The sequence below is a fragment of the Phodopus roborovskii genome, unplaced genomic scaffold (assembly GCF_943737965.1).
Source record: "Phodopus roborovskii unplaced genomic scaffold, PHOROB, whole genome shotgun sequence".
NCBI lineage: Eukaryota > Metazoa > Chordata > Mammalia > Rodentia > Cricetidae > Phodopus > Phodopus roborovskii.
In genome coordinates, this window is record NW_026126469.1 from 11,532,679 (window position 1) to 11,554,431 (window position 21,753).

General features: G+C 38.7%; 1 pseudogene; it reads left to right on the plus strand.

Annotated features, from left to right (window-relative positions):
• Positions 1-4,181: 4,181 nt before the first annotated feature.
• The window catches only part of LOC127227231 (RNA transcription, translation and transport factor protein-like), a 29,254-nt pseudogene continuing 11,682 nt past the window's right edge, over positions 4,182-21,753 (plus strand).

Genomic DNA, 21,753 nt, shown 5'->3' on the forward strand with positions numbered 1-21,753 from the left:
CTTAAATTTCCTCTCCTCTGGGCTGAAGCAAATGTTGATGGACTTAATGGACAATGATTCCCCTCCTTAGCACCCTGTGTTTTGCATGAATTATCCCATTTAGTCTCCCAGACCCCTGTTGAATGGCACAATTGCTTGCATCCTACGAGTGAAGAAACTCGACTGCAGATCCTACTTTCCAGGCAGACAGCATTAATAGGTGAGAAAAGTTATCCTTCTTAACATCAAACACTCTCAATGTGTTGAGGGAAGCAGTTCAGAGATTCTCAGCACATAATGCCCAGGAGGTTGCAAAGAGTGGAAAGCACTGAAGTCTGAGGTAGGATGTTTTGCTGGGGGAAATTTGAACTTGATTTTGAAATACACATTGGGTTTATGTGAGATTTAGGAAGAAATTCCATACTTAAGAAACAGATTGGGAAAGTTTCACCACTATGTCCAACACATTCATGGAACTGTGTCTTATAATATATCTCATATTATAGGGGCAGGTGTGGTATAATGTTGTGTGTATGTGTCTAGTGTATTTCCTAGTTAGTATGTATGCACATTTGTGTTCAAGTGTACATGGAGTTGTGTGAGAGCATCTGTGCAAATGTATGTGGAAGTCAAAGATCTATGGCAGCATCTTTTCTAGATTGCTCTCCACAGAGCAATCACAGAGAGAATCTGCCTCTGAATCTGTAGGCTATCAAGTAAGCTATCCTAGATGGTCACTGAGCTTTGAGGACCTGCCCGCTTCCACCAAATTCCCTCCCAGTGGAATTTTCTATATAAGAGACTATTTTAGAGGAAATGCAACACATACAATTTTATTCACCCCAGAAAGGAAGCCTGCAACAAACCAATGGAACAGTTTTACCAAAGTCCAGCTTAATGAACCGAAGAGTTTTATTGGGTTTATTGACAGGAGTGTAGGTGTGAGATTATTTACAGGAGGAGAAAAAACACAAATCAACTGCATCACTGAAAAGCCCACCCCAACAGCACAAGGGGTGACTTATGGAAGCTGCAGCCCTTGATCTCTCTTCATAACTTATACGCAGCTCTACAGGTATGACAAGTTCCTTCTGGCAACTAGGCTCATCAGTGCCTTCCCCCAGTAGTTTCTGCTTTTATAACCTGGGGAAGCAGATCTGGAGAGATTTCAGCTCTCCAGGAGGTGTGCAATTTGTTTACTTTCTGAGTCCCCCAAGCCTCCCTCTTCTTAAAGAAACTGCTACAATTTGGAGGAAACTGTTATACAGCAAGGTGATACAGCATCCATTGTGATGTGTAGGTTCTGGGTATTTGATCTCAGGTCTTCATGTTTGCTCAGCAGGTACTTCACAAACTGAGCCATTTCCCAGACCTCAGGCTTAATAACTTACTAATAAAGTGACTTTCCTATTTATCTTCAAAGCCTAGTGGGTTTTCCCTCAATTTTATGTGATAGGAAATGCTGGATGATACATATATTAAACCCTACACTCCCACATAACACTGGTAATGTTCTACATAGCTCATGCAACTTAGAATCATGTAAGGGATAGGAAGGGGCCTGTTAGTGGCTGCCATGGAGTGTCTTGAGGGACAGTCTCGTCTGCTCTTCATTTTTCTCCCACAGCTTCCTTCTTGCTGATCCTCCTCCCCCACCCTGTAGCCTTTTTGCCTTCATGCCACATGTATTTCATTACCTTCTCTTGTGTCCATTCCTTCCCTTCCTTCAAAAGTTGTTCTCCTTTCTCATAGTCCCCTTTCTCGTAGGATTATATTTATATATTTAAATCTACATTCCATATAAAAAGGAAACATAATATATTTTTACATGCATTTATTTTAGTGTGTGTGTATTTGTGTGATAGCATGCATGTGGCAAATTGCACGAGTTCATTCTCTACTTCTGCCATTAGATTTGGTGATAAGTTCTTTTACCTGATGAACCATATTTCTGATTTTTGAAGTGTGTGTGTGCGTATATGTGTGTTTGAATATACTCATACATGATTTCCCTTTCTCATCTTTCTCTTTTCACTAAAATACATTTTTTTTTTTATTTTCTAGTTTTCCTGCCTTCTTTTTCTGTGTGTGGCCTGAGCCTAAGTGAGAGGTTATTCTATGGATTGAGAGTAGTTTCGTGGTGGATACATCAATGAATAAAATAAAATGACACCTCCTCATCTAATGAGTTTAGTTGCCAACTGTCATCTATGATAAATGTTGCTGGCCCCAATCTTGTGAGAGTCTCTGTAGACAACCACAACTGAAGTTAGTTCATGAGAGCATCAGTTCTGCCATGCCCAGAAGATAGCGTTTTGTCACATACCTGCCTCACCTTGGCCCTAATGTTTTTCTCCACTCTCTTCCTAGAGCCTTGGAGGAGATAGCAGACCTGTCCCAAAGAGGGATGGTTACTCCTTAATTAACATAGTGAATTAATTTTGTTTAATTTTGTGTCTAAGTAAGATTTCATGTTTGAAAATCTCTGGTCTAAGGATAGACCCCTGACTTTATTAAGAGGAAAAAAAAGACAAAGAAGAAAATAGTTTGTTTAAAGTTATAAAACTGTTTTGTGTAAAATCTCTCATATCGCTGGGGTTTCCAGTACAGAGTCTTTCTCCCACCTCAATATTTGGCTTGAAATTCAGAGCAATTCCACGTTGCTCTGTGTTTTCTTTTGTTTCTTTTCCCCTTTTTTATTCACCCCTTCTTTTCCTCTTCCCCTCCCCTTTCTTCACTTCTCTCCTTTGCCTCCTCTGTCTTAGGGGCCCAAGGAGTTGCTGCATCCAGCAGCTTCCTGAGTTGCCTTTCAGAGCCAGGTAGTGCACTCAGCCTTATGTCTCCTGAGATACTCAGTGCCCTTACGTCATTCCCACTTCATACAGTGAACCTGGCTCCTGCTAAAACATCCTCCACCCGGCATCAGCAAGACTTCCCCATTGCTGCATGAGCCACTCGTTCCTTTTTTCCCCAGAATTCTTTCTAATCCGAGTTCAGCATTTTCAGCATCTTCAGTCCTCATTCTAAAATCATCCTTACCCATCTACCCATACTTTCTCAAAACCTTCCAGACTGGTCACACTCCTGAAAGCTGTAGTAGCCAATTCAGTGAATGGAGCTTGGTCTGAACAGCATGGTAATCTGTTTGCAATAATCCTTCTATGACTGTGGAACTGTAGCTTTTATTTGTACTTTTCTTATTATAGTTTCTTGTTCTGTTTTGTTCTTGAGACAGAGTTTCTCTATGTAACAGCTGGAACTGGCTTTGTAGACCAGGCTGGCCTCTAACCCACAGAGCTCTGCCTGCCTCTGCCTGCTGAGTGCTGGCATTAAAGGTGTGTGCCACCACCATCTGGCATTCATCATTATTACTATTATGTTTTATACAGCCACACCACTTGGTTTTGCAAACCAAACCTTATGTTCCTGATCTGTGTTTGTTTAGTATCCTCTCAGTTTGCCATTCTGTATTTCTGAGTGATGAAAGGCAGATGAGTGTCATTGCCCCTCCCCACAATGGAATTGTTCAGTGTGGGGGGTTCCCAACTGAGCTCGGAGTAGATCATCCTCTGTGCATCTCTGTGATTGTCCTTAGTAACTAGTTCATCTCCCAAGTCTCTTTCATCAGCTAGTGTGTAGCAGAACTTTTAATTAGCAACAAAAGGAGCCAGAGGAGAAATAAAAATGGGCTCCATGCAACTGAGCTTTCATGCTTCAAAACAGTTGTCACCAACTGCATTTTGTTCATGCTATTATTTAGAAATCAGGCTGACTCAGTGGCCCACTGGAGCTACAGGACTTGAAGGTTTTACTGCTTTTCTGCCACCTAATTTTCACTCCATCAGCACTAGCAACACTAATAAGAGTCATATGACCACCTGGAAATCATGTTACATACCAACAATTATCACCCCCCTAAACTAATTTTCTGCCTCATGTTCCTCCTCTGGGAAAAGAATTAGGGAAAGTTTGAAGAAAGATCTGTTTCGGCTCTCTTCAAATGTTTCAAGGGCTCTCAAGGACAGGAAGAATTAATGTGTAGCCTTCAGAGTTAGAGGGGTCAAATTGAGTTAAGAGAAATCTCAGAGGAGTGCAATTACTAATGAAACAGTGAGAATTCAGTCACTAGCTATCTTGTGAGGAGGTGTGTTCCCACACAGTGGCAAAGGTCAGACAGAAGTTGGATATCACTTAAGGCGAGTATGCGGGCAGCTGAGCCAGGTTCTTGGCTAACACGTCCTCTAATGTTCTCATCAACTGGAGATTACAGAATAACAGCAAAGAAAACATCTTTACAAATTCTTGGCAACCGTGAACATAAAATTAAGCCCCTCAAGACCATGGTAGCAAAATCCAAAGTTTGGAAAGGGTTCCTGGTAAATTCTCTCCAAAGAGTTACAGGCTAAATGCCCAGGGTTGCTCTACCAGTAGGGCAGAATCCAGCACTACCAAATTCTGTGGGCTGAATTTTTTTTCTTCCACCCCCAAATGCCTGGAGCAGGTGATTCCAAATGGCAGGAAGTTGGGCCGACAATGTGTGATGCTGAAGATTCCTTTTGTTCTTTTCAGTTGCTTAATGTTGCATTTCCCCCTCTCAGCACATACCCAAAATGAGGCAATCAATCGACAGCTACAGTCATCACAGAAACTCCAGCACAAAGGTCGATGGAGTTACTTTTGGATGTGCATGTCTGTGAATGCAGAGGACAAGTGCACAGGGAATTATGCCTTGAGACCTGAAACTTTTGTCAAGAATAGGGGAATTAGAGAAGTCTTGTTCATTAAGGGGTTACTAACGACCCCACTTGATGTTATCAAGTTAATTTGTCTTCTTTTCTAAATCAAACTGCGAAGTAGATCAGCCAGAATTTATATCTGCCATTCTTCTAAATCAGGAAGAGGGAGAGAGTGGGGAACGAGGGAGGGAGGGAGAGAGGAAGGGAGAGAAAGAGGAAGGGAGAGAGGGAGGGAAGGGGGAAGAAGGTGGGAGGGAGATGGAGGGAGGGATGGAGGGAGGAAGAGAGGGAAAGAGGGAGGGAGAGAAGGAAGAACACACAGAGAGAATTCTTTTTGTCTGTCTTCAGTTTTCAATTTTGTGTTCAATTCAGGCAAATTTGGTCAGGAAAGGTCCTTAGAGGACATCCTGCTTAGGATAAAGGATTCTCGAGATTTATGGTGATTCAGCAATGCATCAGTTATAATTCAAATCATGCAAAAGTCCTTTCCAGTGCCCTGCTAGAATGCTTGTTTTCTAGCCCCAGTATGACTAGCAGCTGCAGTTTTACAATGTGTACCACCAAGTATATAAGTGTATGCTTCAGAATGAATTTGGTCAGCCAGGCAAGCCACAAATATGAATAGCAACACCTTTAAACATTTTTCATAGTGTCAGAAATGTAGCTGAAGTACCATCAGAAACTCCAGTGGATAAACTCCAGAGATAAAAAAAAAATAGTCACGAGGAGAGAAGAAACTCGCCTCCTCCATGGCTATTCTGAAACTGTTCCCCTTGGCTGTACATGCCAACGGTAGTTATGCAAACAGCATGCCCTGGTGTTTGCTTAATTGGAAACTTGTCACTGATCAGAATGACACATTTGTGGCATGCTTTTTATGTTTATGAGCTATTGTCAGTGTGGCCAACTGGATTATAAAGGTGCTTTGTTTCAAAGACTGTGTTAATTGAGGTATCACTGCAAAGTTGCAGATGGCTTATAAAAATACTGATGAAATTGGAAGGTAGAGTGTTGAGATATTGGTTCATCACCCACCGAAACCTTCATTTTTTTTTTTAAATCTGCCTGGGAGGGATGTACAATACTAATGTCTGTAGCTAAAATTGGTTGGTATTTTCATGTATTCATGTGTTCCTTAGTGAAACAAATGCAGGGCTCCTTGTGTTAGAAGGATTGCTGCATCTTCTGATAAGACAGTCTTATAGTAGTACAGCGAGTTTGACTAGACCACTTCTACATATAGATGCCACTTAGTTTGCATCTTTATTTCTAGATTTATCATACTGATTGGTATACACATACACACATATGTGTGTGTTTGTGTGTGTGTGTGTAATTTATTTAGGTACTCAAATATGTGCATGAATAAGATTTATACAATGCCCCAAAATACCATTAAATATTGTTTTTAAAAGTAAATGCATGGGCTGGAGAGATGGCTCAGCTAATAACAACATGAGATTCTCTTATAGAGGTCCTAGGTTCAATTCTCAGCACCATATGTCAGCTCACAATCATCTGTAACTCCAGTTCCTTAGGCCTCTGCATCCAGCAGACATGTACACATTCACACACATATTTGCAGGTAAAATACCTATAACCATAAGAATAATAAAAAACAAAAAGAAAGCGATTAAATGCATAGTGAAATACACACTACAAGTTAGTATTTTTATTATTTTTTATTTTGTTGATATTTCTAAAGGCATACAAGGCAAATATGAATAACATAGCCATAGCAGAGATAGGGGTGGCATCATCAACAGGATGTTAGAGTAAGTTTCAATATACATTTGTCACAGAAACATTACTGTGAAAGACTTTATCTATGAAAACTTCAATGAGTGAGAGAATCCAGGTGAGATAATATAGAAGTGAGAGTAGTCTAAGGTCTGTGTTCTGTAACCTGTATCCCCCAACCTTCAAGTTTCTTTTTTTGTATAGTCCAAGAAAAGATGCTTTCATGTCACAATTTCATCCTAGGATATCCTCAAACATCCATAAGAGCTTAATTCCAGTGTTGTGTTATTGCAAGTAGGACTTACAAGAAGCAAGACCTAAGGGAAGGTCCTAGGTCAATGAGAGTGTTCTTTTGAAGGAGATACTGAGCCATTAATATCTTTCTCTATTTCTTGTATGTTTTGAATGACATGATGTGAGAAGCTGACTCTACCATGTCAGAGCCACTAATGACAGTAAGGCCTTATTTCCGAAGGAAACACCTACATAACTAGCTCATTAAACATGAAGAAGTCAAGCTAATGCCTACCTGGAGCCTTCAAACCTTCTGACTAATGTTCATGATACTAGAAGGTACTCTGCATGCTACCAAAGGAGAAAGGTAAACACCAACCCAGTTATAAACCCTTCAATCTATAATGGTGACCTTCCTTCAAAATGCCCTAGGACAATAGTGGCACATATTAGATATTGATATCTAATATGAGTTAAGGTCCACTGTATGAGATGGAACCCATCCCTGACATTGCTTAGGCTCCCAAGACCTTGTGAATAGGTAGACCAGGGACCTATGGTAAATACAAATACTATTGGTCAGTATCCAACTGTGTACATGACTTGTGTTATAATTCTGGTTACAGACTGGTTTCTAGAAACTTAAAGGCTGAGCCAGATATTGTACACCCAGTTTCTAGACCTACTTAAAAGCTAAGATAGTACCCACGAAACAAGGTACCAATCAGCTCTATGAGCCCAAGAAGTAGGCTTGCCTGCCACTAGGTACCATATCTGGCCACCTGAGGACACAATCAGTAAATCTATGCACAGTCCCCAAGGTCACACTTCCAAGACCTTTGAATCACTTAATTTGGCAAGAGTTTTTTTTTTTTTTTTTTTTTTTTTAATGTCACTCTGGAAAGACAACAAGGTACTTAACTTTTCAAATGCACAGATATAAATATAAGATAGACAAAATAGGAAGAGAAAGGAATAAAAACATATACATATGAAAAATAAGTTGCCAAAGAACCAAAGAAGAAAGACACATTAATGTGTGGTAGAAGAGAAAAAGAAACTCTTTTCAGAAATAACCAGCAAAGCAGGAATAGTAACTCCTTTCTGTCAATAACTATTTTAAATGAAAATGGATTACATTTTATCATCAAAGACACAGAGTGGCTAAATCGAAAGAAAAAATAAATGTAAAACTCATGGCTTTCAAAAGACTAACTTTAAAGGTGGATTGGAAACAAATGTGACACAAAAAGTTAATCAAAAATGAATAAATATGGCTATACTTCTATCATACATCATAGAGTTCAAGCTAAAACTGCCATAATGAAAAAAGAAGGTAATTATATAGTCAGTAATTAATCAAATAGCTTTAAAAATTAAAAATATGTATGTAACCAACATGATGAAACCTAAATATATAAAAGAATATTTACATAAATGCAGACAGGAAAAAGCAACAAAAATATAATCAGTAACAGTAAAGGAGTTCAATAACTTTCATATTTTAAATATTAATATTTTTATTTTACATATATAATGATTTTGCCTGCACAAGTGTACACCATGTGCATGTCTGGTAATGTGGAGGCCAGAAGAGAGTGTTGGTTCTTCTGTAACTGGAGTTACTAGAGCTACAGATGATTGTGAGCTGCCATGTTAGAGCTGCGAATTGAAACCAGGTCCTCTTCAAAGAGACAAGTGCTCTTAACCACTGACCCATCTCTATGGGCCTAAATAGCTAACTTTCAGCAATTAATAAGTTACCCATAGAAGGAAAAAAATCAATGACAAGAGATTGGAATAGTATATACTATGGATTTATACAATACTAAGTACAGTGCTATACACACACACACATATGTGTGTGTGTATGTATGTATGTATGTATGTATGGATGGATGGATGGATGTATATTCCAACCAACAGCAGCAGCCTTCTTTTCTACTACATGGCATCTTCCAGAATGCTGTATGTACTCTAGAAAATGAGTTTTCACAAACTTAGGAGTAAAATAGCATCACTAGCTTTTCTGCAACTCTATTATGAAGCAATAAATAATAAGAAAAAAAATATTATAGACTTTGCAAACAGATGAAACAAACAACAACCTCTTCTTGAACTTTCAGTTGATGAAAGAGGAAAAATAAAATGAAATTAAATGTCAAAATGATGTGAAGATACAAATGAAAAATTAAAATATAGGAATGTCTAATTGCCAACAACATCTTTTCTAAATGGTGAGATTATAGTGAAAAATATCTCCTTGGAGGAAAAATCTTGAAGAATGAACCCAACATTAAAACCCAAGAAAAAATAGACAGGCTAATTTCCAAGCTAGCACAAGTAAATCATTTCCTAATTTCAAGTAAACATTCCAGCCAGCAATCTAATTCATGTGAATACAGAAATATATAAAGAAATTATTAGTAAATGAAACACACAGCCTATTAAATGGTGCATGCACCACAAAAAAGTAGAATTTGTCACAGATGCAAGGATTGAAATAAATACATATGAAATTAATAAGTGTAACATAGTATTGTTATAATGATAAGATAATATACCTAGTTGGATCTCAGTCTTCTCCATTATTTGGTGATTTAGATTGACATTAGATTGCTTTGAGACATGAATTTATTTTAGGATTAGGTATTATGAGATTTCCAAATGACCCCTTAAATTTTGGTATCACTCCCTTTTCTTCCCTCCCCGTTTCATCCTCCCATTCCAGTTCCCATCCTGTTCATTCATAACTACTTATTATATTTCCCCTTCATAAGGAGATCCATCTTCCTTCCTAGTACCTTACTATGTACCTAACCTCAGTTCTTGTACAGATTGTAGCTTCCTTATCAAAGATGTAACAGCTAATATCCACATATAAGCAAATCCACATCATATTTTTCTTTCTGGGTCTGAGTTACCTCACTAAGGAAAATTCTTTTTTGGTCTAGCTCCATAAATTTATCCCAACATTCATGAATTTACTTTTTATTGATTACTGAGAAATATTCCATTGTATAAAATACATTTTCTTTACCCATTTAACCATTAGTGGATATTTAGGTTGCTTCCAATATCTGGCTATTATAAACAGAGCAGCAATGAACATGGTTGAGCAAGTCACTCTATAGTAAGATGAAGCATTCTTTGGGTATTTGCCCAGGAGTGGTAGAGCTGGATCTTTTTTTTTTAAATGATAACATGTTTTATTTAAATTTGAAACAAACTTGTTTTATATGCCAATCCCAGTTCCCTCACCCTCCCCTCCTCCCATGCTCCCCATCCCATCCTTTTTCTGCTCCCTAGGGAGGATGAGGCCTTCCATGAGGGATCAACAGAATCTATCAAGTCATATGGAGCAGGGTCCAGGTACTCCCCCATGTGTCTAGGCTGAGAGAGTATCTCTCTATGAGGAATGGGCTCCCAAAGACTATTCATATACTAGGAATAAATAGTGATCCACTACCAGAAGCCCCATAGACTTCGCAGTCCTCCTAACTAACACCCATATTAGGGGGTCTGGGTGGGTTTATACTGGTTTACCAGCTATCAGAGTGGGGTCCATGAGTTCCCTCTTGTTCAGATCAGCTATTACTGTGGGTTTCTCCAGCCTGGTCTTGACCCCTTTGCTTGTCACTCCTCCCTCTCTGTTACTGGATTCCAGGAGTTTGGCTCAATGTTAGCTGTGGGTGTCTGCTTCTGCTTCCATCAGCTACTGGATGAAAAAGATTCTAGGATGACATATAAGGTAGTCATCAATTTCATTATCAGGGATGGGCATTTAAGGTAGCCTCACTACTATTGCTTAGATTGTTAGTTGGGGTCATCCTTGTAGATCTCTGAACATTTCCCTAGTGCCAGATTTCTCTTTAAACCTATAATGGCTCCTTCTATGATAGTATCTCTTTCGTGCTCCCTTCTATCCTTCCCCTGACTCAATCTTCCTGCTCCTTTATGTCCTCCTCTCCCCTACTCTTCTCCTCTTCTCTTCTTCCTAACTCCTCTCCCCTGCCCCCACGCTCCCAATCTGCTCAGGAGATCTTGTCCCTTTCCCCTTCTCCAAGGGACCATGTATGTCTCTCTTAGGGTCCTCCTTGTTTCCTAGCTTTCCTGGTGGTGTGGATTGTAGGGTGGTGATCCTTTGTTCTATGGGTAAAATCTGTAAGTCCAACAAATCCCTATATAGCTGGATCTTGAGGACAATCTATTCTCAACTTCTGAGAAGCTGCAACACTGATTTTCAAAGTGGCTGTACAAGTTTTTACTCCCACCAACAATGGAGAAGTGTTCCCCTTGCTCCATATCCTCACCAGGATGAGTTGTCATTTGTGTTATAGATCTTAGCCATTCTGACTGCATACAATGAAATCTTAAAATGCTTTTGATTTGCATTTCCATGATGGCTAAGTAGGCAGAACATTTCTTTAAGTGCTTCTAGCCATTTGGATTTCCACATTTGAGAATATTCTGTTTAGATTTGTACCCTGTTTTCAATCACACTGTTTTCTTGAGGTCATGTTTTTTGAGTTATTTATGTTTTAGATATTAGCCCTCTACTGGATGTATAGTTGATATTTTTTTTTAATTCTGTAGGCTGTCTCTTTGTACAATTGATGGTTCCCTCTGCCATACAGAAGACTTTCAGTTTTGTGAGATTCCATTTATTAATTGTTGTTCTTAGTGCCAGTTCTACCTGAGTTCTATTCAGAATCTTTTTTTCCTGTGACAGTGAATTCAAGACTATTCCCAACTTTCTCCACTATCAGATTCATTGTTTCTAGTCTTGTGTTGGAGTTGAGTTGTGTGCAGGGTCGTAAGTGTGGATCTATTTGCGTTCTGCTTTGGTGCAGCCATCCATTTTCACTAGCTCCATTTCTTAAAGATGTCATCATTTTTTACTTTCTTTATCAAGAACGAGGTGCCAATACATGTATGGATTTATGTCTGGGTCTTCAATTTTACTCCATTGATGGATGTGTCTGCTTTTGTGCCAATATCTTGCTGTTTTTATTACTACTGCTTTAGGGGGGATAGTGATACCTCCTTCAGTTATTTTATCATTCAAGACTGGTTTTGCCCTTTTGAGTTCATTGTTTTCTTGCTTGAATATGAACCTGAAAATTTACCTTTCAAAGTCTATGAAGAATTGCTTTGGAATTTTGATGAGGATTGCATTGCATTGCATTTTGGTGGGATGGCCAATCTTGCTATATTAATCCTACAGATTCAAGAGCATGTCATTTTCTGATATCTCCTTTAAGTTATTTCTTCTATTTTTTTTTTTAGATTTTTAGGGGATAGTCCAAATCCAAACTAGAGCAAAAAGTTAGATATAAGACCTGAAACTGTAAAACTGCAAAAAAAAAAAAAAAAAAAAAATAAGGTTTATTTGTGGCTTATGTAATAAGTTGGTGGATATGACTTCAAAAACTCATTCAACAAAAGTAAAAATAAACATATGGAGTAGAAGATTTCACTCAGTACAGGAAGCAAAAGAGAGAAGATCATTTGTATGACATTGAATTTGAAGACGAACATTTTTGTTCTGCCTGGTCCCGCTGCCCTTCAGTGCCAAATAAACACACAGAGATGTATTAATTATTAAACTGTTGGCCAATGGCTAGGGCATATTACTGGCTAGTTCTCTCTTAATTACTAACCCATAATTCCTAATATATGCATTCTACATGGCCTTATCTGACCAGAGAACACCTGGCCTATCTTTCCAGTCTCTACATGGTGCCTCCTCACAGACTCACTTTCTTCTTCTCCCCAGAATTCTCCTCATGTGCTAGGCCCACCTATCTTCCTGCCTCTACTGTCTATTGGTAAATCAGTGTTTTATTCATCAACCAATAACAGAAAGATATATGCAAAAGGACATCCCCATCACAAATTTCAACACAGTTCCAAGCCACATATTTAGTGAGATAATTATCCACAATGCATAAAGAATACAAACAACTTTATAGCAGGATAAGAAATACTCTGAATATAGTAGAGGAAGAGGCTCTGAATATGTATTGTAAAGCAGAAGTCATACATTGATTAAATAGTATAACTACATCTCCAGTCACAAGGAAAATGTATCATGAAATCTAGTAAGATACTGCTTTAAAGCTAGTGGACAGAAGAGTTATCAGTAACTGGGTGGTGGTGGTGTACGCCTTTAATCTCCCCAGCATTCGGGAGGCAGAGGCAGGCAGATCTCTGTGAGTTCGAGTCCAGCCTGGTCTACAGAGTAAGTTCCAGGACAAGCTCCAAAGATACACAGAGAAACCTGTCTCAAAAAAAAAAAAAAAATCAAAACAAAAAAAGTACAAATGATAGTAAGTGTTGGCTGTACTGTGGAGAAGACAGAAATTTTGTTTATTCAAAGGGAAATGTAATTGTTACAGCAATTGTGGAGTGTCCTAAAAATTCAAAGTAAAAGTACTATGTGATCCAGAGAATCAATCCAGTAGGATGCACAGCAATAGAAAATAAAATTAATGATTTGAGGCACTATCTGCATATTCATATTTACTGTGGCATATGGTGTGAACTCAACCTGTGTCCTTTAATGGATGAATATACACAGAAAATTTAATATATTTAGATAGAATGGTATGTTATCCATGCTTCAGGAATAAGGGAAGCTTGTTATTTGTGATAAGGAAGATGAACCCAGAAGAAATTATGCCAGGCCCAGAAGGACAAATACTGCACAATCCCATGTGTATGAATCACCTAAATTTTCAAAGATGAATTCTTAGAGGCAGAGATGATTATGATGGTTTCCAGAGCCTAGAGGTGATGAAAATTTGAAAGCATTAGAGACAGGATGCAAATGTTCAGTCATCCAAAATGAAAATATTCCGGAAATCTATTGTACAGCATATGGTGACTTCAGTTCATAACATATCTTCTATGCTTAGAATTTCCCAAGTGAGTAGATTTTATGTGTTCTCAACACAGAATCAGGATAAGGGCTACAAAAATGCCATTCTCTGGATGTCACATAGCCATTGCCATCATGAACCCATTGTAGCTGAGATTATTTACACCGAGCCTCTATATGACTAACCCTGTCAACAACCAATAATGTGTGGTGGTGGGGGGGGAGGGTCTCATGGGATCCTACCCTTTCATGCTGAACTATTGCCTATATATAGAGTCAGAGAGGGGTGTGTTAGTGTCTTCAGTTTTGTACCCACTGCTGAGTCCACCAGACTTCAATGGAAGGTCCAAAGCTATGTTTTCATAGACAACACTGGTTAAACTCAGTAAGTCACAAAACAAAATGAAAGACTGGTAAGAAATGTTGCTGGGGTAGACAGGGATAGAAGGAAGGTAAAAGGGTAAGAAAGAGATAAGAGAATAATTACTATGAACTATATGCATACATAAAATTATCACATAATTTTAACTAAGAATAAAATCTTTTTATTTTAAAATTTGTTTTACAGAATTGTGTCTATCTCTCCTCTAACTGGTATATAATTTTGTTTCTCTTCTGATTGTAAAATGTATCCATTTAACACTATGTCACTTTTTACCTAGGGTGCTTAGAAACTCAGATCCAAATGTGAAGTTCATACACAGAATCCTATGAATTGCTTTAAGAGTTATGTTCAATTATTTAACTGTTGTTTGATAATTTTTATAATTTCTATTTAATAAACAAATTATCCAAGTAACCCTTTCTCTAAGCTGTTTCAATGTCTGAATAATTAACATACCCCCAGAAATTCTACCAGGGAACTCCTATAGTTGATCAACACATTTAGTCAAATGTCTGGAAACAAGATTAACTTTAAAAAAAAATCAGTAATCCACTTATATGCAAATGATAAACAGGCTGTGAAAGAAATCAGAGAAGCAACACCCTTTACAATAGCCTCAAATAATATAAAATATCTTAGTGTAACTCTAACCAAGCAAGTGAAAGACTTATATGAAAAGAACTTCAAGTCTTTGAGGAAAGAAATTGAAGAAGATATCAGAAAATCTCCCATGCCCATGGATTGGTAGACTTAACATAGTAAAAATGGCCATCTTACCAAAGGCAATCTACAGATTCAATGAAATTCACAATTGAAATCCCAATACAATTATTTATAGACCTGGAAAGAGCAATACTCAACTTCATGTGGAAAAACAAAAAAATCCAGGATAGCTAAAACAATCCTGTACAATAAAAGAACTTACAGAGGTATCACTATCCCTGATTTCAAGCTCTAATACAAAGCTATTGTAATAAAACACCACATGGTATAAAACTACACAGGTAGATATATCAATGAAATCAAATTGAAGACCCAGATATAAATCCATACACTGATGGACACATGATTTTCTACAAGGCACCCAAAATTATACAATTGAAAAAAGAAAGCATCTTCATCAAATGGTGCTGGCATAACTGGATGTTAGCATGTAGAAGCATACAAATCGGTTCCTATTTATCATCCTGCACAAAACTCAAGTCCAATTGGATCAAAGACCTCAATATAAATCCAGATACACTGAACCTAATAGAAGAGAAATTGGAACAACTTCTTGAAAATAATTCCCATAGGACAGGCATTAATATTGACAATTAATAAATGGAACCTCATGAAATTGAAAACTTTCTGTAAGGCAAAGGACACCATCAATAGAACAAAACATCAACCTAGAGAACAGGAAAAGATCTTCACCAACCCAACATCCAAAAGAGAGCTGATTTCCAAACCATATAAAGAACTCAAGGCAGATCAAAAGACCAAATAATCCATTTAAAAAATATGGTACAGATCTAAACAGAATTCTCAACAGAAGAATCTCAAATGGCTGAGAAACACTTAAGGAGAAGTTCAACATCATTAGCCACCAGGAAAATGCAAACCAAAACAACTCTGAGATTACATCTTATATCTGTCAGAATGGCTGTGACCAAAACACAAGTGACAGCTCATGCTAGAGAGGATATGAAGCAAGGGGGACACTCCACCATTGCTGGTACGACTGCAAACTTGTACAGACACTTTGGAAGTTGGTGTGGTAGTTCCTCGGAAAACTGAGAATCAATCCACCACAAGACATAGTTATACTGTGCTTGGGCATATACCCAAAGGATGCTCTGTCATATCACAAGGACACTTGTTCAACTATGTTCATAGCATTTTTATTAGTAATAACCAGAACCTGTTATAAAGATAAAGAAAATGTGGTACATTTACACAATAGAGTGTTACTTGGCTGTTAAAAACTAGAACATTGGTAAATTTGAAGGCAAATGGATGGAACTAGAAAAAAACCATCCTGAGTGATGTAACCAGGACTGAAAAAGATAAACATGGCATGTACTCACTCATAAGTTGATATTAACTGTAAAACAAAGGATAACTATGCTATAATCTACAAATCCAGATAGAACAGAAAATAAGAAGGGTTCAGAGGACAACCAGGTCTCCCGAGGGGGACATTGAAGAGATTTTGAGTGGACTGTTGGAGGCTCAGGATGGAACATGAGTGATCATGTTGCAGGGGGCACAAAGAGGAGGGATTGCTGAAGGGGAGTGCTGGCAGGGGCATTTCTGGGTTGCATGGAGGGAAATCTCCCAGGAATCTATGGGAAACACTCAGCAATAGTATCCTGAACTGGTCATCTGTGACAAGATTGGAGCCTGGCCCATTGTCATCAGAGAGGCACCATCCAGCAACTGATAGAGGCAGATGCAGAAAACCACAGCCAAACACTGGGCAGGGTTCAAAAATTCTGCAGAGGAAGGGGCAGAAAAAGGAGGGTAGTAGACAGGAGGGTTAAGGACACCATGGGAAGGTTTAAACAATCAACTAACCTGGACTCATAGGAGCTCAAAGAGACTGAATGAACAACCACAACCAGGAAGCCTGCACGGGACTAACCTAGCCACTCTACATATATTTTACAGTGTAGCATGTTTGCCTTGTCTAGCCTTAATACATGAGGAGGTACTTAGTTTTAGTGCAACTTGATATGCTATGTTTTATTGATACTCTTCAGAGACCTTCATTCTCCTAGATGGATAGGAAGAGGAGGAGACTGGTGGGGGTGGGGTGGGGGTAGGGAGCTACTGACTGGAAAAGGAGATTGGGGAAGGATGTGGCTATGAATTTAGGGTATCTTGTTTCTATCACCTTGTGAATGGATATTTTCTACTAGATATTTTAAATAAAAAGTTCATGTTTCATTTTCTGCCTAGAAAGTTGTTGTTTATTATTTTATTACAGTTGATGTCAAATGACTTCCTGTGGTCCAAATTGAGTATCTTCTTTTAAAGACTTGATCTTTTCTATTGTCATTACACATTTTTTTCCTATTCAAAAATGAATACTTGGCTCTTCAAAAAACATTAGTGAGCAGGTTGGAGAACTACAGTCTGTTTCTGCTTAGTCGAAAGGTCCTGTTTGAAAGTCAAACCTATCACTTTATTGGGGAGGGGGTATAAAAACGGTTGCCTGAGGTCTGACAGCAAGTACACAGCATGGGATCAGAGCAGGCAATGCACTGCCAAATCCACTTAGTCAGTGCAATGCATGCCTCTTTATACTGCTTTAGATGGTCTGGCTAATGTTAAATCCAAGAATAGTAAAACTCCCAGATACATGGTAATGGACTCTTGAATGAATTAGTTTTTAGGGACTTGCTAAAGGTACACTCAATAAGAGGCAAAAGATGTAGAATCTGTAGAATCTGGTAATTGCATATTAATACTTATTGACTTTGATATTTTTGAGACCACCACAAATAAAACATTGAGATTAGCGCTCATACAAATTTGAATGTACAATAATAATCAAATATACCATGTGATGCAGCTGTCTTTGCTACACAGGGAATCTATTTGGATCTCCAATCAATATAACATGTGCTGGAATTTAGGGTGACTTGTTTTTGTCACCTTGTGAATGGATATTTTTCACTAGATATTTTTAATAAAAATCTTATGCTTCATTTTCTTCTTAGAAAGCCACTGTTTATCTATTTTTATTACAGTTGATGTCATATTATTTCCTGTGGCCCAAATTGAGTATCTTCTTTTAAAGACTTGGTTGTAATTAAACAGTAATCTTAGGAATAGCTAGACTTGGGGGCTAAAGAGATGTCTCAGAGGTTAAGAGCACTAGCTGCTCTTCCAGAGGTCCTGAATTCAATTCCCTGCAACTACATGGTAGCTGACAATCATCTATAATGACCAGCTAGATTTTGCATTTAATAGAAAGTTCAAGAATTTGGAAGAAAAAGGAATTTGGAATTTATAATCTTTCCCTTTCATCCCATGAGAAAAATCCACATATTCTCACCTATTATTCATAATGTCCAGATGTAGATCCAGAAAGGCATTCAACTCACATGCTAGGATTATATGTGTCAATCTGCTTGTCTTTCTCCAGTGTCCTGCTTTGGGGCCACAGTAAACCACCCCCAGTTTCCCTAAAACCACACATTTGGAATTTACAGACTCCTTTAGAAACCATGGGGAAATATCAAAGCTAGAAGACTCCTTAGGGGGTCTGGAATTTACCAGTTAGAGAAGGTTATCATTTATGGTTATCTTCAGAGTGTTACTAGAACAACTTATTTATTTGAATGATTCTGTTTTTCCTATTGTGAACTGTGTTCAAATTCTTATTGTGCAAGTTCAGAAGTGAAGGGATCATCCTGCCCAAACCAGTGACTTAATCCCTCCTTCAGTGGCATTGTGTAAATGATGAGCAGGTATACTGAAGGGCGGGCAGTGAGGAGAAGTTGCATTCATTCTGTGTGTCTCCTTCATAGTCCCGTCATGATTCCATCTGCCATGAAAGTCACTGAACATGGGGTGATAAAGAGGTAGTCGTGCGGAACAGTGTGAAGTGGCCCCAGTTATAACTAGCTCTAGTACCTAAGAGGGGATTTCAGATGACGTGTGGAAGCAATGACTATGCAAAAGTGAGACTCAGTATCTGCAGATGTAGTTTTCTCTCCGTGCACCTGTACTGAAGTTCTGGGAGATGCAACACACTTGTGCCCCCATGCCAGTCATGTTTTTCACTCATAGAACTGATGCATTGAACTAGTGTGCTAGGAAACTGAACTAAAACTGAGTTCCGAAGAAAACTGCTATGGGCTTTCCACTCTACACCCATCAGAGGAATGGCTTAGAGGCAAAGAATTCTGCCAGACCAGGGGTAGGCAAGGATCTTACATCCCACACTTTCTTTCCTCTTTCAACAATGGGGGGGGGTGTTTAACAACTCCCATTTTCCCAGCCTCGGACTTGAACAAAAAAAAATGTTTCTATAAAAAGAGCAGACCCAAATCCCCTTTGTCCCAGAGAAGGACTAGTTTTCTAGCTAAATGTTCATGTGCTCTAGCCTTTATGTTCTTGCTTTCCATAAATTATAAGACAGCCATAAGAAAAGTGTGGAAATTAGACTATTCCCCTGGTTTGCCCTAACCACAAACAAACACATTTTCCTTTGCCAATTTTTGCTACCTAAATTCTATTTAGATACAGGGAAACTAAGGTGGTGGGATTATGAACGTAAGCCTACAGAGATACCTTCAAGGCTACCAACTGTTTCATCTAAGTAAGAGTAAACTAGGAAACTCAGGATCTCCTCTCTCCACTAAAAATGCAGGAAGCAAAACTCTCCAGAGTTAGAGAGATGCTTAAAGTCATCGTACATTAAATAACAGGACTAGCTTTCAAATGGTGGGAACAACATATGCAGAAAGGCAACTGTGCACAGGAAGTTGCGTTTGACCTATGCAAGGGAAAGGCTAGCTGACATGTACATGATAAAGGCACAAGAAAATGTCTAATAGATGGAAATAGTTCAGACACTCAGGTCTGAGGCTGTGATCACTATATCCCAAGTATTTCCTGGGTCTGTTTAGATGTACCGTTGAAAGGAGCATCCACAGGCCAAAAGAGGCAGGAGGTGCTCAGAGCAAGCCTGCCATGAAATCCCTCAGATCTTTTTTATGGGTGGGAGTTGTGAAATGCTTTTTGCATCTATAATTAGGGAATAGAGTGGAGCAGATGGCTATGGTGCAGTTATAATTAAAGTATAATGCACAGTAAAATCACCTTGTGCAGCCAGTGATGCATACAAGCCAGAAATATTAACTCTCTTTGAAAGTGCTTTTAAGCTGTTTCTTTGGGCTGTGGGGAGAGCTATTGCATCATGACACCAATTTCACATACTTTTTTTTTTTGAACCGAAGTTGTCTCTGCAAAATCAGGATTGCTCTCTACTAAACTGAATGGCTCACTGAGTCTCCTTAGTAAGGAACACTGCTGTTAAAATAGAGGCACATGCTTTACTTTAATAGCACAGAGCTTGTATGCTGCAACAGATACCTACCTGGGTTACCAATTCATTTACAACTTGTCAGCTGCACTAACAAACAATTCAAATGCAAAGAATTCAGGGTTTGCTTCTTAAGTGGGAAACCAGTATGTAGTGATCTGGACACATATGCTGGCTTCTAAAATGGCAATGGTCCATTTTTAATTCCTGCTAATTAAGAAGGAATAAAGCAATGGAACCAGCCTCATGCTCTGAGAGAATGGCTGTGTCTTATGGCAAGCACTGGAGGGCCTGTCTTTCTTAACATTTAAAGGAAGAAAGTGGGATTGATCTGTGCCCTGTCACTCTTGCTCTTGGCTTCTTTCTCCTCCGTCTCTCTGTTCTCCCTCAACTCCTACATCTGCTCTCCCTTCTTCTTTGAGGTTTGCATTCAACTGGTTTCCACAACTGTGATTATTAAGATGCTCATGGGAACACAGATGGGGAGCACAGGGTTTCTTCCCTTGAGTATCCACTCCACTTGGCTTGTCAAGGGAGGTGAGAAAATGTGGTTCCTGTGAGTTGTTAGTTCTGCTTTCCTTCCACGGAAGCCACTCGACTCTACATTCATGCAAATTTCTTGGAATTTATTGTTGTTGATGCTGTGGGGGATACAAAGAATCACAGTTCTAGAGTCACAGATCTTATTTTTCTGACATCACATTTCACATTATCTTTTCTTTATACATTAGACTCACTTTGTCTCTGAAAGAAAATTATCCACACCAGCACTCCAAGTCTCAGCACACATCTGGAAAAGAAGTGATTGCTTTCATATTGTCTGTCAGAAAAAATAAATGGTAACACAAATAAAAGTTATTTAGCTCCCAAAGATCAGCCACCGTTGTTAGCTCCCATCCTAGCGTTCACTGGTAACTCACCTCAAAAGACTGACATGGGGATGAATAGGATTAAGGTTACACTGGAAAGAAACAAGCCCCCTTTTCTCCAATGAAGGATTGCAAGTGGAAGCAGACAGTTTTACTATTTTGGAGAAGTTCTGGGTGGGGTCGGTACAGGGGCTGAAATTTAAATCTTTGCCTCCATGAGCTGTCCCTGGGTAAGTCGGTTTCCCTCTGAGCATCTACTTCCTTATCTGTGAAATAATGATGCCTAGATGGGAAGGTGGGTAGAATTAGAACTGATAGGCATATGTTTAGAATAGAGGTCTTTCCTAAGTTAAGTCACCTTTTTAGCTCCCGACTATCACCTACTCATTCTAAGATCCCCTCATGTTTCTTCTCTACCATCTCCATCTAGGTCCCTGCATGTCCAATTTACCTGAAAGTCTTTTTAGCCCAAATTATAAAATAGAGGTTCTAATGGATAAGGGAGAAACTCTTCCAATACCATTTAGATACTTAGCTGAAGATGATCTATCTGTAGGGACCAGGCAAACAAGGTCTTGCCATTTACATCTCAGGTGGCAAGTGCTGAGGGGCAGAACTTGGATCTAAAATTCTAACTGTAGGCCAGGAGGTGTTGGTACACACCTTTAATGCCAACATTTGGGAGGCAAAGGCAGGTGTATCTCAGTGGGTTCAACGCCAGCCTGGTATACAAAGTGATTTCCAGGACTGTTAAACAGAGAAAAGTTGTCTCAAAAAACAAAGTTAAATTAAAAAAAAAAAAAAAAAAAAACTAACAGTAGTTTGAAACTGTTTGAGCTTAAGGAGAGGTGGGTGGTGAGATTAGGTTTGGGAAATAAGTAATTTAA